General features: G+C 35.1%; 1 protein-coding gene across 4 annotated transcripts in view; it reads right to left on the bottom strand.

Annotated features, from left to right (window-relative positions):
• Positions 1 to 6,873: 6,873 nt before the first annotated feature.
• Positions 6,874 to 13,954, bottom strand: part of TNPO1 (transportin 1) — a 93,165-nt gene continuing 86,084 nt past the window's right edge. For all 4 annotated transcript variants that reach the window (XR_010840165.1, XM_059061765.2, XM_059061769.2 and 1 more), the window contains one exon: positions 6,874 to 12,566. The gene's annotated coding sequence lies outside the window, so the exon portion shown is untranslated. The remainder of the gene's footprint in view (positions 12,567 to 13,954) is intronic.

The following is a 13,954-nucleotide window of genomic DNA, read 5'->3' as shown; positions in this document are numbered from 1 at the left end:
TACATAGAGAATCCTAAAGATGCTACCAGAAAACTACTAGAGCTAATCAATGAATTTGGTAAAGTAGCAGGATACAAAATTAATGCACAGAAATCTCTGGCATTCCTATACACTAATGATGAAAAATCTGAAAGTGAAATTAAGAAAACATTCCCATTTACCATTGCAACAAAAAGAATAAAATATCTAGGAATAAACCTACCTGAGGAGACAAAGACCCGTATGCAGAAAATTATAAGACACTGATGAAAGAAATTAAAGATGATACAAATAGACGGAGAGATACACCATGTTCTTGGATTGGAAGAATCAACATTGTGAAAATGACTCTACTACCCAAAGCAATCTACAGATTCAACACAATCCTTATCAAACTACCACAGGCATTTTTTACAGAACTAGAACAAAAAATTTCACAATTTGTATGGAAACACAAAAGACCCCGAATAGCCAAATCAATCTTGAGAACGAAAAATGGAGCTGGAGGAATCAGGCTCCCTACTTCAGACTCTACTACAAAGCTACAGTAATCAAGACAGTATGGTACTGGCACAAAAACAGAAATACAGATCAATGGAACAGGATAGATAGCCCAGAGATAAACCCACGCACATATGGTCACCTTATCTTTGATAAAGGAGGCAAAAATATACAGTGGAGAAAAGACAGCCTCTTCAGTAAGTGGTGCTGGGTACATGTAAAAGTATGAGATTAGAACACTCCCTAACACCATATACAAAAATAAGCTCAAAATGGATTAAAGACCTAAATGTAAGGCCAGAAACTATCAAACTCTTAGAGGAAAACATAGGCAGAACACTCTATGACATAAATCACAGCAAGATCCTTTTTGACCCACCTCCTAGAGAAATGGAAATAAAAACAAAAATAAACAAATGGGACCTAATGAAACTTAAAAGCTTTTGCACAGCAAAGGAAACTATAAACAAGACCAAAAGACAACCTTCAGAATGGGAGAAAATATTTGCAAATGAAGCAACTGACAAAGGATTAATCTCCAAAATCTACAAGCAGCTCATGCAGCTCAATATCAAAAAGAAACAAACAATCCAATCCAAAAATGGGCAGAAGACCTAAATAGACATTTCTCCAAAGAAGATATTCAGATGGCCAACAAACACACGAAAGAATGCTCAACATCATTAATCATTAGAGAAATGCAAATCAAAACTACAATGAGATATCATCTCACACTGGTCAGAATGGCCATCATCAAAAAATCTTAGAAACAATAAATGCTGGAGAGGGTGTGGAGAAAAGGGAACACTCTTGCACTGCTGGTGGGAACGTAAATTGATACAGCAACTATGGAGAACAGTATGGAAGTTCCTTAAAAAACTAAAAATAGAACTACCATACGACCCAGCAATCCCACTACTGGGCATATACCCTAAGAAAACCATAATTCAAAAAGAGTCATGTACCAAAATGTTCATTGCAGCTCTATTTACAATAGCCAGGACATGGAAGCAACCTAAGTGTCCATCATCGGATGAATGGATAAAGAAGATGTGGCACATATATACAATGGAATATTGCTCAGCCATAAAAAGAAACGAAATTGAGTTATTTGTAGTGAGGTGGATGGACCTAGAGTCTGTCACACAGAGTGAAGTAAGTCAGAAAGAGAAAAGCAAATACCGTATGCTAACACATATATATGGAATCTAAGGAAGAAAAAAAAAGGTCATGAAGAACCTAGGCGTAAGACAGGAATGGAGACACAGACCTACTAGAGAATGGACTTGAGGGTGTGGGGACAGGGAAGGGTAGGCTGTGACGAAGTGAGAGAGTGGCATGGACATATATACACTACCAAACGTAAAATAGATAGCTAGTGGGAAGCAGCCGCATAGCACAGGGAGATCAGCTCGGTGCTTTGTGATCACCTAGAGGGGTGGGAGGGAGGGAGACACAAGAGGGAAGAGATATAGGAACATGTGTATATGTATAACTGATTCACTTTGTTATAAAGCAGAAACTAACACACCATTGTAAAGCAATTATACTCCAATAAAGATGTTAAAAAAAAAAAAGCTTAAAGAAAATGTGCATGCCTACAGTTGACAGAAAGGGTGAGGCTTAACAAAATAGAAATGCTTGTAAAATCCTAGCAGACATGGAAGAAAGGCCTAGTAACTATCAATTCCTTCCTTTTCACATATAAAGAGTGGGCCTTTGGGGAATTCCCTGGTGCAGTGCTTAGGACTCTGCACTTTCACTGCCGAGGGCCTGGGTTCAATCACTGGTCAAGCAACTAAGAGCTTGCAAGCCATGCAGCGTGGCAAAAAAAAAAAAAAAGAGTGGGCTTTTGAACACAAGGTAAATTTTCCAAAGTCCAAGTTGTGATAAGGAAATAAGTGTTAAGAAGACATCTTATATATACTTTTCTATTTGGGAAAATGTGCCTTCCAAGTGAAAATGTAAAAACAAAGTACTTAGAGAAGTTTATGCCAGTATATGGTTACCAGATAAGTCTTCTCTGGTGCTATGAAATTATGTGTGAAATATACATGAGTATACATTCATGTACCATTTAAGGAATAAAATATACCCACCACCCAAACTCTTCATCATTGCACCCTCAGCTTTCTTTTCAAGTTGTAACCATCTTATTTACACACTTATGTGTGCATCTCTATGCATTTTTTAGATTTGTCTGTTTTTGAATTTTATATAAATGGTTTCTCTGTATTTTACTGTAACTGGCTTCTTTTGCTGAGAACTATTTTAAAAATTCATCCATCTTTGGGACATTTGGATTATTCCTTTTTATTCTTTGCTATTACAATGCTGATATGAAGATTCTTGTGTGTTTTCTGGCACACATAAGAAGTTGTTCCAAGGTATATACCTGGTAGTATAATTGCTGACTCAGCATGTACAAGTGTTCAACTTTACTAGGTAATGGCAAACTAGTTTCCAAACTAGTTATACTAAATCAGAGTTTTAAGAGTTCCTGTTCCTCTATCATGCATCTTTAACAATTGGTATTTTCAGTTTTTGTGAATTTAGTGACTGTGAAAAGATATGTAGTATCTTTTCATTTGTTTATGAGCTAACATATTGGTTAAGTACTTAGAGGATGATTTATAGGTCAAAGAATGCATATATGTATAATTTTGATGTTTCTAAATTGACCTTTATATTGTACTAATTTACACTCCTGCTAGCAATGTATGAATTCCGGTTGCCATGTTCCCTAGGTAAGTGTGTCACGAAGCCTTTCTGACCTTTGTCAATGTGATAGCAATCTAAGTGTAAATTTTCTGTGAACTCAATATTCTTTGCCTATTTTTCTATTAGGTTGTCTGACTGACTTACAGGAGCTCATTATAATTTACAGAAATTAATCATTTTCTGTAAAAGGAGCTGCAAAATTTCCCCTAAGTTTGTACTTTGTCATGCAGAATTCTTAGCCTTTTACACCAATCTTTTCTTTCATGACTTTCAGGGTTTGTGTCATTCCTAGAAATGCCTTCCCCACACTAAGATTATATATAAAAAAGAAACTTTAAGGTTTCATATTGTACTTTAATTTAGAGCCATTTAGAATTTTTGGTACACAGTATGAGGTTGAGACAGGAACCCATTTTTTAAAAATTAAAACAAATGCCTACCCAGTTTTCCCAACACTTGTAAAATAATCCATCTTTTTTCACTTAAGTGCCATACACTAGTTTCATGTGAAGCATTTAGATGTTTCTGGACTCAGTTCTTTTGAGCTGCCTATGCATGAATCAGTAGTTTTCACTCCTGTAGCCATAATGAAAAAGCAAAAAAACAAACCCCAACAACCTGATTGGGAGTGTCCCACTCTCATTACTACCTTTCACAATTTTTCTGGCTTCTCTGACTTTTTCATATGAGCCCTACAATAATCTTGGAACAAACAAAAACCTGTTCCGAGTCTCTGGGGGTGTTTTAAATTTAGACACTACACGCTGGTAATCATTTAGGGAAGTCATCTATCCACTCTCGCCTGTTCGCTCCTCATAAGCTTCCACGTTTCTTGAACAACCGTTTTTAGAAAACAACAAAGCTACTTAACGTGGTCTTCACGAAAAGGGAAGCCTATGGTCTCTCAAGCCTTCTGGAGGGATGGAGACGATAGCTCTCATTCTGATTCTACAGCCATAAAAAAAGTCTGCCAAAACAACCTCCAGGTTTCTAAATGCAAAGTAAATTCTGTCTTACTTGTTCTATACATCAGAACACCACGCTTCTATAGTTTTCTTTCCTCAAGCCTGAAGACTTCATTGTTGGAATTCCATGTTTAGTCCTTGCATCTTTCATTTTTCCTGTTCTCAGATGGTGTTATTCAGTTTCATGGTTTAAGGCACATTTACACACTTCCGATTTTCTATCCGCAGCCAGACGATCTTCCCTGAACTCCAAGTGCCTACTCTACATTTCTTTATAGACGCTCAACCCAAATGTCAGATTTTTCATATTCCAGTTAACATTTCCATCCTTCTAGCTGCTCAGACCAAAAACCTTAAGAGCCATCCTTGGTTTCTTTCCTCAAACCCATTTCTAGGATGTGAGCACATCTAGATTCCTCCTTTAAAACATATCCAGATAATCCTACAATGATCCTTTAACTTTACTCAAGGGCAAAACTGATATTCCAAACATTTTACTGTCTCAGGACATTCGTCCTTATTGTTCCTTTTACCTGAAATAGTCGCCCCCAGACATCCATAGATTCGTTCCAAGTTTTTGCTCAAATGACACCCCCTCAGACCTTCCTCTATGTCCACTCACCCCATTTAAAATAACAAGTCTCATCATCACCTCCCATCTCAAGGGCACTTGCCACCATGTAACACACGTTACTTATCTGCCTTGCTATAATAGAATGTAAGCTCCGTAAGATTGAGGAATTGTGCCTGTGACATAAGACTCGGATATCTGTTAAATATGTAATGTGAAAGTATGATTTTCATATATAAAATTTCCTAAATACAAAGTTAGAAAATCCTGCTATTTAAATCACAATTTACAGCACACATGGTAATACCCATTGAAGTTACTGCTGGGTATGAAAATTAGTGTAACTTTCTATGAAATGAAATTGTATTATAACCATCTCCTTTTGACATGGCAATTCCAGAGAAATCGCCACAGATGTATGCAAACAGTTAAGCATAGGGGCATTCATCATCACTTTATTTCTAGGAGTAAAATATGAGAAATAATTTCTGAATGTCCAACAATAAGACGGTTGTGTAAACTGTTCACAGAACGTGGCACAGCCATCATGTACATTAGCAGGCAAATTTAGATACTAAAAACAATGCACAAATTTACTATTCATATGTGCACAGAAACAAGTTATTCTATCACTGGGCAGTTGTACTAAATCCATTTAAAACTGTTCACTTGTCTTTCTTAAATTGTTTAATGAAGCTCTTCAAAAGGTAACATAAAGCTAGAAAAGGAATACATAGTATAAAATTTAAACTGTCAGAGCAAGATGGCTATAATATGCACAGAAATGAATTAGATCAGTAACTGGCACAAAAACTTTAAGGTTCTTAGTATAAGAATTTGTCCAGTATCACTTTTGCCAATGATTTAGATTCTGTTGAATTTCTAAACTGTAACTTGCAAATTCTGTTGAACTGAACACTGGAGATCTATGCGGATGTTTCGGGAGTTTCTTTTACACCAACACAAGACTCAGATTAAGGACAAGATGACATCGCAGCTTCTATATTCATCATAGCAATGAGTAAGTCCAAGCTCAGAGCTGTGGAGTTCAACTGCTGTAATACTTTTCCAATCATTCCTAAAGAATCACATGTAATGCTAATGATTGGAGTCAGGCTGATTATGAACTCACAAAATTAGAAACAAGTTTGTTCAAAAATAGGTATAAAGTGAAAACATCTTAAAAGTTTGTACTTTAATTTCATTAAAATGTTAAAGACAAAAAGATTTTTAGCTACAGGCACATTCTAAGATTGCTGCGGCAAATCAGAATCATGAATAACTAATGATTAGGCTGGTTTTGATTATCTTCTTCCACAACCTAAGTCCTAAACCCTGGAATCTTAAACTATTTCTTGATGATGTGTTTCAGAACATGATACTCAGGTGTCATTTTTCCCCCTCTCCTCCAACCCAAGTGAGCTATCTCAAATGTTCTCATGCGCACGTAACGAAAGGGAAAAAAACTCCAAGTCTTATTTCCCTTAAAAGTTTTCTGGGTTGCACTAATCTAATCTCAGGCACTTTCCTTGTTATAAATCCAAAAAAAAAAAAAAAAAAAAAGAGTACTTGACAGTTATACAGACACTTCCTCTGAAATATATTAATACATTTAATTAGTAACATGCAACTACAATAATGGATTACAACCTGAAGAGGAAACTACTTTTGTAAATATTAATTTCCAAAATTACAAGTCTTATTTTTCTGAAGGATGACCAGAAAGCCTTAATAGGCCACACGTTCATACACATTCATGCAATCTACCCTTTCAATGTTTTATTCATGACTTCACTTAGTTTTAATTCCTTTTTTTGCAGAGCAGTATCTTTTTCCTCTCCCACCGGAAGCTGAACCTAGAACCAACTGTTTAGAAATACATCAATAACAGGATTAAAACGTGGGGAAAACAGGTTTTTTATACTACACTATACAACTAAGAAAATACTCAATTAAAAAAAAATAGATGAGGTCAAACAAGAGTGCACTAAAGTGTAAGCTAAAAAACCCTCTCAAAACAAACAAACAAAAAAACAGAACAAGACAACAAGAAGACCTATCTGGACCCAAAATGGGATGGGGGAACAGGGGGGAAGAAAGCTCATTTCCTTCCATTAAAAATCAGAATGAAACATCTATAGTTAAACAACTTTATTAACATAGTCAAGCAGTGATTAACATTCACATCTATTATGTCACATCATACAAATGTAAATACAAAATTACTACAGTACAATATATATTCTCTGCATGATCCAAAATATTTGGTGGCCCCAAAAAACTCTCTTTAAAATTCAGCAGCTTATCAAAAATTAAAACCGTATTCTATTTAAAATGAAGATCTGTTAGCACAGAGTTTGACTTCAAGAAATATCAATTTAGTACAGTTTGAGAAGTTGCAGGAGGATATGTTTGAAGGACACATTCTAACATAGTGTGGCAGGTACAGGAAACATCAGATTTAAAGCTTTTAAGCATAACTCATACAACCTAAGTTGTCAGCAGAAAGATCCAGTTATTTATAACTAAAGCTAAAACTACTAAATTATTGCACCCAATATTAACATGAATATTAAGTGTAAAACTGTTTTATAATATGAAGTGAAGTCATCAACCACGTTTAAACATCTCTTCTCACAGATGATAATCTATTAAGCAAAATTACTTATACAGTATTGTCTTACTATTATCTCCATAAAATTCATCCAATCTTAATTTGGTTATATATCCACAGAGGAAAAACAACAATGAAGCAATACGGGGAAAGTACAGCGGAACCCCTTTATGAGGCTGGTATTAGGAGGGAACCAACACTGCCTTATAGGCTAACCATGTTACAGTAAGCTTCTAGGAAGGTAACTGAACTTGCAAAATAGCTAACTGTGAATAATACCAAGCCATAGTTAAGGGGATTCTATAGTAGATGGACAAAAACTGTAATAAACGGGAAAATCCTATTTTCCTAATTAGTGATATAATGCTTGGCAAATAGATTTGGTTTGACTTTAGAATGTACAAGAGGTGAAAAAAATAATCACCATTTTAACTTCCCTCAAAATCATGCATACATTAAAAAAAATAAAAACAATACATTCTGGGATACAAATCACAATAAACAGTTGCTATAATTTAAATGTATACCTTAAAATTAATAAGAATAATTAGGCATAAAGATAAAGAATCCTCTACATATAATACCAATGGGTGAAGATCTATATAAGACTGAAAATATTAGTCACAAGTCACCTGGAAAGTGTACAAGTGAATGAAACTTTCACGTAAAATTGAATTTTTAAGAGGCATTAGAAATATCTCCATATTTAATACAGTATGACTAGGTACTAAGTAGGTATACAATGCTCTTGCATGGTATTATTACTAGATAATATTGTTAAACAGCTCTTTATTGATCTGACTTTTAATCTAGATTATTTTAGGCCCTTAATCTGAAGACCAGTTTTCATCAAGATTTCAACGCCTACATTTCAATAACAACAGTACTAGTAGCGACAGTTAAGTGTTTTCCCCCTTGTATTACTTGCAAAAATAATTCAATAAGCAAAGCTGTGTGTAAAGTACTACTAAAGGAAGGACTTAAATTGCAGTTATGCATGATACACTCTTCTCTTGGGAAGAATGTTTTTGCACCGTTATCTGTTAATACATTCAATATGAATAATATAGGTTAACTATATGAAGCAAAAAATCCCACTTTTTTCTTTATGGCAAAGGATTTAAGTTAAATTTAGATTAAAAGGTTTAAGACATAGTTTAATTCTGGCATTTCAGCTATGCAGGATAATTTAATATATGACAGAAAAATTTTCCACTTTCCTATCTTAAGAGTTTGGAGAAAAGAAGAACCAAATTGAATTCTCGCCAGGAAGGACTTATACCACCATAGTCTGCAAGAATTAAGGATTGGAAAATCAGACTAAATGGAAAGATTCTTCATGAAATACACTAAAAAAAACAAAGACTATAAGTATGATGACTCTTTATAAGCATATGTCACCAAAGCAAGAAGGATACAAGAGTATTCACCTGAGATAAAACTTGTATCTGAATATTTTACAACTGAGTAGACAAAGCATTTCAGTAGAGGAAAGTCAGCTGAAATTATTTTAAAATATACATCTGATCCTATTTTACAATATATGCAATTTAAGCAATTCAGGTCAATGAAAAAGTCTTAACAAAAAAAATCACAGTGTTTATCAATATGTTAATTACAAAATGTATGCTACTTATTTTGTTTTTAAGATGTAATGGCTTGGTTAAGTGTTTTAAAATCTATTCTTCTGAAATCCAACCTGCATCACAAAATCAAGTAGCAGTATAATGTAAAGCATCAGAACTGGCTCTTAAAGATTATTTACACGTTGATTATTTGGAAAATAACCAACCAAAAAATATAAAAAAGTGATTTCTTTTTTACACAGTATGAAGTTATTAAAGAGATTAGACAATACAAAAAGCAAAATTCTTTCCTGAATAAATGAATATCTGTGGCACTAAGTTCACTTACTAATGGACTGTAACATGGAACTGCCATACATGCATTTAAATTATATTAAATACACTTTCTGTTTCCAACTTAGGTTGATCAGCAGCTTTTGTTCTGTTAGAATCCTTCAAAGAGAGAAGCTCAAACAGGAAAAAGAAGGCATATATAAAACAGTAAACACTGACCTCCTGAGGTTCCTACAACATAAAAATATTCAAGTAGAAAATCTACATCACTTAGCAGCGGCTATTTCTGTAGTTGAGCACACTAACAGCACTTTAGTGTGTAAGGAGCAGATGAAGTAAGCCGTGCTTTTAAGCATGCCAAGAGGCAGAAACACTGGAATGTAACAAAGACAAACTCACAATTTCATAGACATTCAGTCAACATTCAAAACTATTAAGACTACACCACAAGAATTAAGTTGCTTTATATATATATCCCATGATGTATTAAGTTTTATCAGAATAAACGCTAAATCAGAGCTTACCTCAAAAGATAACTTAAATGGCTTCTGCAAATTCCTATGTTATACTATGCATCTGAAATATAATTAGGAAGAAACTATAACCTCAAGGGGGAAAAAAAGCCCAAAAAACCCAACCCCATCTCAGGATGTCAGTCATATTTATTTATATTTTGTATTTTTAAATTATAATTCCTTTTAATTTAAAAACACGTTAAGTGACTACAAAAAAGGGCACATTCTTATGTTACATATCTGCTTAATTCGAAATTAATTTTTCAATCCAATAGGTAACAACAATGCTTTTCAGTCAATAGAGAATTGGCAATCACAGGTCCAGATAACTTTACTGAAGTTTGTTTTTGTACGTTCATTTTAAGGTGTTCAGGAGAATTCTGAATTTAAATTTCTTTCAATTTAAAATGTTTACTACTTATTCCAGAATATTAAAATATCTCCCATATTAAATTCTAAAAAGTTTTGGAAAACTACAGTATATCACTAGAATTTAAGGATAAAATAGCTACCCTAATCAGGTTTTAAAGACTAACTAGGAAGCAAATTTTGAGCTCCCGGTGAGGCAATGGTACTAGAAAGCAAAATGCTACATACCCTTTGGATCCAACTTACAATTAAAAAAAACCTGTACATTAAAAATATGATTTAATTTCAGGCTCTACAGACTGAAATTTGCAAAGCCAAAGTAGAGGAAAGAAGGTGAAAGAACATGTTAAAAAAAATACACACACACACACACACAACAAAAACCTTTCTGCATGCTACCATGCATCTGAAATTTTTTGAAATGGTATTTATAAATTCACACACATACAGCTCAAACTTCAGTGCAATGGCTGTATCATTCAACACCTTTAGAGGAACAGAACCATGCAAAGAGGAGCAACTGCTTACAAAAACGGTTATTCAGTATTTATTCTGCAATGCGAAGGTGACAAACTAAAATATAAAAAGGTTGTTATGGCTTAACATTTCTGTTGCAGATTAAATATGCAGCATTGAAAAATGGAAAGGTGTGGCTTCATCTCTGACCAGCAGAGTTAAAAAGAAAAATCTCTCCATTTTCCTTCATCATCATGGGATACACTGTTCAGGCAATCCAAATTAATAAAGACTTGCACTTTCATATGGACACAAGATCAAGTGTACCAGTTAGGTTTTCACATTCACAGTATATAAGAAAATACACATGGAAGGAAAAGTAAAGGGTTAACTTAACAAGGATTTATTCACAGGAATACATGTAAGTAGAGAAAAATAACAGAAAAGCTAAACAAATGAAATGAAGAGGATCCAAACCAACTTTCACTCTGTAGCTTTTTACTTGCACCCTGTGTGCATATATCTAGGGCACAGAGGGCCACCAACATGCGCCAATACAGTGTAGGAACCCTGCATTACATCCATTAACTTAAACATATCTTTAAGATCATGCTTTGAACAAAAAAAGAAACCTTAGAAGGTAATATGTTGAGTGGGAATAAACATTGAAATATAGCAATCATGTCTTCAACTTCTACAATTATCTTTATGTGCCAACTAACATTTATGCAGCCTCTTACAGATCTTTTACCATGTAATTTAAGTTTTAGAAGTTTTGATAAAATCACTAGTAGTATATAACCATGCAGAAAGCACATCACACTGACAGCACAGAGGCAAAGATTTTGCACAGGTATATCAGCTTTCCACATTGTGCAGGTTACACACAATACAATATCAATCTTATTCCTAACAGATCCTAAAAAAGATATTTCAAGGCCTAGCTGTAAACTACAGTACTTTATATCTATATTCTTAATAAAAATAAAATCCACAAATCTTAAAAAGGAATTTTAAATGCAGGGCTATATTGAACTGGTAAACTGCAACACAAACTGGCGCAACAGAGGTAACTGAATACCAATCTCACTCTATGTGATGCAAGCATGCTACTCTCCCACTAATTTAAAGTACTTTCAATCACTATGAGCCAGAATGCATGCCTGAACCTTAAACTGCACTTTAAAAATAACATCTTGGCCTAGAAATTAAATCTAATGAAGTACAACCATCAAATTATATCCACTACATTAATGTCTTAATGCAAAATCAAGATGTCAATCTTTAGTTTGATATGTCCAACCCCATTTATTCCTCCCTCCCTGCCCACCCCACAAAGGTAAAAGGAGTGACTCATTTGGCATTTCACAGGGTGCTTCATTGTTTATATTTGTTTTGTTTTATTTCCAACTTTTTGGGGTACCTTAAATTGTAACTTCCAAGAACCTGCTTCTACTATTATGGGTAGGCAAGCTGATTTTAACTCTTATTAGCTTTCATTTGTGTAGTTCTTCATCAGCATGCAAAAACAAGTCCCCATCAATGTGGGAAATTTTATAAAAACCTTAAAAAAAAAAAAAAAAAAAAAAACCCAAAACTTTACTGTCTTCTAATCCTCATTCTTAGGTTTCCTTTATGGTGCACTATAGAATTTTTCCTCTTTCTCATCCCTATGCATCATTTATATGGTTCTTGTTTTGGTACAATTCCCCATAATATTCCAGAATGTACTGTTTTGTGAGTAGATTGAACAGCTTTTTCTTTTCTTTTTTTTTTTTTGCTTCTTCACATCCAGTGCAGAGTTGTAATTGGAGACAGATTTCCACCCAAAAGGCTCCAGATGTTAAAACGTTTCCCAACAGCGACTTAATACAGTGACGGCAACACCTCCCTCCCGCCCCTCCCAGTAGGGTTGGGATTGTACTGTATTCCCTACTGGTTTACCCTTCCCCCCTGTAAAGGGTAACATTTTCCCTGGGTGCAGAGGCTCCCTCATAGTCTCCAAGACTGGAGGACCTGTAAGAAAACAAAAACAATTTTATACGTAAAAGTTTTTCTTTTAAAGCCAGTGGAACACAAAATTAATCAAGTAGCAATGCTATCTCTACCTAAAGAAAATGAGAAACTGTACAAATTGCCTAAGATCACGCTCGTCAATGAGAACCACATTGCTCCCTTCTCCTACAGCTCTCAACTGTCACCTGTATCAGATACGAAAAGTGACACCAAGCTGGGGACATGCACAGAGAGGTGTGCAGCACTTTATACAGATGAAATATAGATGAAATATGCCTTGTAGATTGCCATCAGTCTAATTATCTATCCTCGTTCACACAATGGGTCCCAATGGGAGCCGATTATTTCTTATATAACAAGTTGCCTTGCTTTCTTCAAAATTAAGTTAGCACTTTCTTTAGGACAATCATTTTCCTTAGAGAGAATTAAAACATTATCATTTTTGCCAGTATTCCCAATGTTAAGCAAAAAAAAAAAGAGCGTGACTTATTTCACTCAGTCATGTCCTATACTCTCAGGCCTCTTGATTTTCCTGATAAAGACTTTTTCAATGCTAGCACAGTTTTAATTATGAGAAGATTAAGAAATAAAGGTAGATTACTGGGAGACTGTAACTAGTACCTGACAGTTGTCCTTTCACAACAAAACTTTAACTACTCCTGCGAAACTCTGGACATTTATGAAGATCACCAGTTAATTCATTACTCATGAAATGACAGCGAGACCACACAGGGTTTATTAATCAGATTTATTAACCCAAAAGTGCTCAAGACTTGGATCACTGTTGAATACTTTAGCCCTTGATGCTACAAGTTATTTCTCATCTATTGCAGTCTCATGATTTAACATAAAGAATCAAGCACTTCTCTAAAATGCTAAAGCCACAAGACAGCCGTAAGGACTCAAGACCACTGTGGGACAACACACACAAAGGGCTCTGAGACATTCCAGAAGCTGCAAGTCCATTTCTACCGCCCTTTTAGGCTAGTCAACTTAGATGCTGAAATCTTTCCATGTTTAAAATCTAGCTCAGAGTAAAGAAGCAAGCATGCAAATAGAAACTTCCAACATACAAGGTAATTCAAGTAAATGTATGCCTTCTCAATACACACTGAGTACACTCTCTGACCCTCCAGCTGAACAGGTCTCACTTCATGTTCAAAAACTAATGAAGTGGGCTTCCCTGGTGGCACACTGGTTGAGAGTCCACCTGCCGATGCAGGGGATGTGGGTTCGTGCCCCGGTCTGGGAAGATCCCACATGCCACGGAGTGGCTGGGCCCGTGAGCCATGGCCACTTGGCCTGCATGTTCGGAGCCTGTACTCCGTGAAAGGAGAGGCCACAACAGTGAGAGGCCCATGTACCACACACACACACACAAAATCAAA

The sequence above is a fragment of the Kogia breviceps genome, chromosome 4 (assembly GCF_026419965.1).
Source record: "Kogia breviceps isolate mKogBre1 chromosome 4, mKogBre1 haplotype 1, whole genome shotgun sequence".
Lineage (NCBI taxonomy): Eukaryota > Metazoa > Chordata > Mammalia > Artiodactyla > Physeteridae > Kogia > Kogia breviceps.
The sequence above is the reverse complement of the archived record's forward strand: the minus strand, read 5'-3'. Positions and strand labels throughout refer to the sequence as shown.